Source organism: Egretta garzetta, unplaced genomic scaffold (assembly GCF_000687185.1).
Source record: "Egretta garzetta isolate BGI_Z169 unplaced genomic scaffold, ASM68718v1 scaffold384, whole genome shotgun sequence".
NCBI classification, from domain to species: domain Eukaryota; kingdom Metazoa; phylum Chordata; class Aves; order Pelecaniformes; family Ardeidae; genus Egretta; species Egretta garzetta.
In genome coordinates this window covers 95,313-99,263 of record NW_009259496.1, presented here as the reverse complement: position 1 = coordinate 99,263, position 3,951 = coordinate 95,313, and the positions used below count along the sequence as shown (strand labels likewise).

Below are 3,951 nucleotides of genomic sequence, written 5' to 3'. Positions count from 1 at the left end.
CCCTGACTTTTGGTCAGCCCTGAATGGTCAGGCAGGTGGACGAGATGACCCTTGTAGGGCCCTTCCAGCTGAAATACTCTCCCAGCTGTGCTATTCTATCCCATTCATCTCTTTGTCACCTCTAAAATAACTTGCAGCAAGGGCACAAGCTGGCCCCAAATTAAATATATGTACATTGCTTCTCCTTGTGCTTCAAGCAGATTTTTACATATGCTCTTCAGAGGGAAGGGACAAGCCGTGCCGTGTGTGTGCTTTGGCAGGCTACAGACGGGGCTGACTAACAAAAAGTGGGTTAAGATCCTACGTATTTGATGCACGGAGGTGCTTTCCCTTCTCGCAAATACTGCTGCTTCCTTCAATTGCCCGCTCTGCTTCTAGACCGCAGCTTCCCTTGGAAGTCAGGGCAGCTGAAGGATGCCTTCGGCGGATCTGCTGGCTGGCTAACCGGAGGCAGAGCGCTCCGCTCAGCCCTGCAGCCCTGGTGGCCGGATCACCCCAGCTCACGCGCTGCTCAGACATCAGTGCTCCCCGGGGAGGGCGGCTGGCCTGGCTGCTGGTGTGAAACACTGTGCATTGCCTCACCGGAGGAGAAAAGAACATTTTAAAGCAAATTCTTCCATCCTAGCAAGGCCTCTGGAAGACTTTTTTTTTTTTCCCCTCCGAGGAAGATCAAGGTGCTACAGGCACAGGCAGTGTTTTAACAGAGCAGTTGGGAGTAGGGGAAGCTCAGACTTTGATTGAAGCTGTTCTTTCTTTCCGGTTATCTGCCTTGTCACCGCTTGGCTAAAAGCTGCCCCTGTGCACCCAGGGCCATGCAGGCTGCAGCGTGTGCGGAAGGGGCCCCCGGGCATCGTGGGGACCCCCGGGCATCGTGGGGACCCCCGGGCTGGAGCCATGAAGGAGGGCTGGGCACCAGGGCAGCCCCTGGGGGTGAGGGCAGGGGCTGGTCCCCATGGCCATGAGCATGGCTGGGCTCTCGGGAAAGGGCTGGATGGGAGATGGGCTTCGTCAGGTCTCCTCCACGCCCCTATCCTGGGCACTTTGGTGTTTGACATCAGGGTCACGAAGGCTGGGGGGTGCGGGGCAGCCCCGGCACTGCCTGCTGGCTCCCGCCTGCTCCTTGCAGCCCTTCTGGCAGGGCAGCACCACAAGCATACGGGTCGCTGCTGCCTGCGCTGCTGCCTGCGCTGCTGCCTGCGCTGGTAGAGAGAAACAAGAACACGGAGCAGCTGGAGCAAGAACCCCAGTTTTAGCCCTGTTAGCAAGTAATTTCTCTCTATGTTTAATCAAGATAGCAAGCGGTGGTGATGAAAAGGACATTTTCCTCTGCGTGCATGGATTTTATCAGCGTTTCTTTGAACATCTTAGGGGCCAAAAGCAAACAAAACGTAAGCCACCCACATGAGAAGAGTTCAATATGTTTCTCTGCTGCACAGCTTGGCTTAGGTAAGTGTATTCCATCTCTTCTGTCACCATTTATGCTTTTGTATATAGATCCAGCTCTGCTGCTTTATCATTTGTGTGTGAATATGCTATCAGCAGAATGCACACATGCTATAGATAGCCTGTTTGCAGGTACATGGACATCTGATGTGGACGCGACCACCACCTGGATTTCGAAGCTGTTTGAAATACGAGCGTGTCTGGGTTTGAATTTCACAAATAAAGCAGCCGTGGACAAGGCTTGTTGCTGGTGCTGATGACCACGTTCGCTAGAACTAAACTGAAAGGTACAGGTGAAAAATCTGACTGCGAGGAGGCCTGGGGGAGCAGTGGGGTGCTGGTGCACCGGTCCCCTGCGAGCCAACATGTGCTGGGCGGCAAGCGAGGAGGAGGAGGAGGGGGAGGAGAAGGAGAGGAGACCGCCTGGGGCTTTTTGTCGTTCGCTGGGAAGGGTGCAGAGCATGACTCTGCCCCGGGATGCCTGAAGCCTTGGCTCGCCGGCCCGGCCGGCTCAGTGCCCAGTGCGCGCAGGGCAGCCGGGGCTGTGTCGGGCGCCTGACCATGGCCCAGGGGCTCAGGGCTGGCCACGGTGCCCCCCTGCTTCCACGGGACGGTGACCTTTCCGCCAGCCGCTTCATGCGGTGTGGTTTTCCTGCTTCCCTCCTTGGGATGGGATTCCGGGGCCACCTGAGAGCCTCACGGTTTGCTGATGTCTGTCCCTTCTGTCACCTGCACTCGTCCTGTTGGGCTGTCGCGATCTGGGCTTGTGTCACGCAGGCTCCTCCGCTCTATTTTCTCCAGCCCATCTGGTGTTTATAAATCCAGCATCAGCAGCTATATGGGGAAGAACATTGACATTTGGGAAACAAACCTTGTCGTTTTACATTTCCTCTGTGCTTGTTTTCCAGATTTGGTTGCAAACTAACAAATGGGCAGACCAGTCACCTGCTGGTCGCTGCACCATCCCAGCCCCAGCTCCTGTGGAAGCCCTGCTGAGAGGGCTCAGACTGCCCAGGGAAAATGAATGCTGCCCCTTACCATGGCCCCCATGCTTAACCTGTGCCCTGAGCCCTTCCCTGCACTGGGGGCTTCCCGCAGAAACCCCGGCTTCCCGGAGCTCTGCACGCCCCTGCCTCATCTTTCCAGATAAACTGTGGCAAAATCTGAAGCTGTGGCAGAATCTGAAGCCAAGGCAGAGTCTGGAGCTGCCCGCCCAGCTGAAAGGCGGCATGGTGCAGGGCACTGGTCTGGCCAGCACAAAATAGACTTATTTCATGACAGCGACGGTTCTGATCCACGTGCGTGTCCGGGCCCGAGTGTCCTAACCCTGAGCATGGCCCACAAGTCCGTATTTCATAGCAGGGACACAAGTGTGAAAAAATAATCATGAAATGCCACTAGAATAACCGCATCAGATCCAGCCCCTCGAGCTGCATCTGTTACGCTTTATTTCTCAAAATGCTGAAACAAGAGATCCAGGTACTGTTCTCCGCAATGGCTATTTGCCAGATTGGCTCCAGTTGCCCCTGACAGCATGACCAATGCAAGCACACAGTCCTACGTTGCGCTCGCCTTGCAAGCGCGCAGCAGCAGCCGCGTCGAGGTCGCCCTTTGGGGCGCCCGTGGCCGAAGCGGTGCCTGGCGGAGGGGCTGCGCCGGGCTCTGGGGACAGGCAGCCCTGGCTGCCATTCGCAGCAGGAGCAGTCCCTGCAGTTGGGGCTGCGAGGCCCGGGGGGGCTGTGGGCGATGCCCCCACCCCAGGGGAGGAGCAGCCTCTGCCACCCTGCACTCCCCCAAGCGCCTGACGGAGCCCAGTTCCAGCGAGTGCTCAAAACTGGAGGAAAAGAAAGGGTGAAAGCGTGAGTGTTGCACACAGCCGTGTCAACCCTCCTCCAGCCTTCCTGGAAGCCCACCGGAGTTCACCCCTCAGCCCAAGCCTGGCACATGTTGTCTGATGGGCCCAGGCCGTGCACCAGGGTGCTGCGGGTGCGGATGTGAGCCAGTGATGCGGTCCTGCAGCCCAGGAAGCCAACCGTGCCCTGGGCTGCGTCCCCGTAGCGGGGCGAGTGGGGGTTCTGCCCCCTGCTCCACTCTGGCCAGACCCCCCCGGAGCCCTGCGTCCAGCTCAGGGGTCCTCTGTGCAATAAAGGCAGGGACCTGCTGGAGCGGGGCCAGAGGCGGCCACGGGAATGGTCCCAGGGCTGGGACAGCTCTGGGATGGGGAAAGGCTGGGAGAGGTGGGGGTGTCCAGCCTGGAGAAGAGACGGCTCCGGGGAGGCTTTCTTGCAGCCTTTCTACATATAAAGGGGCTTGTAACAAAGACAGAGAGAGACTTTTTACCAGGGCCTGCAGTGACAGGACAAGGGGCGATGGTTTTAAACCGAAAGAGGGCAGGTTTAGACCGGACATAAGGAAGAAATGTTTTGCAGTGCGGGTGGTGAGGCGCTGGCACAGGCTGCCCAGAGGAGTCGTGGCTGGCCCCGCCCCGGGAGGGGTTTCAGGCAGGCC

General features: G+C 58.1%; 1 long non-coding RNA gene across 1 annotated transcript; it reads left to right on the top strand.

Moving 5' to 3' along the window:
- The first annotated feature begins 1,115 nt into the window (after positions 1–1,115).
- LOC118452148 lies at positions 1,116–3,436 on the top strand. Its single transcript, XR_004841816.1, has 3 exons — positions 1,116–1,446; positions 1,576–1,730; positions 2,352–3,436. It is a non-coding gene; the product is annotated as an uncharacterized LOC118452148 (long non-coding RNA).
- Positions 3,437–3,951: the final 515 nt, after the last annotated feature.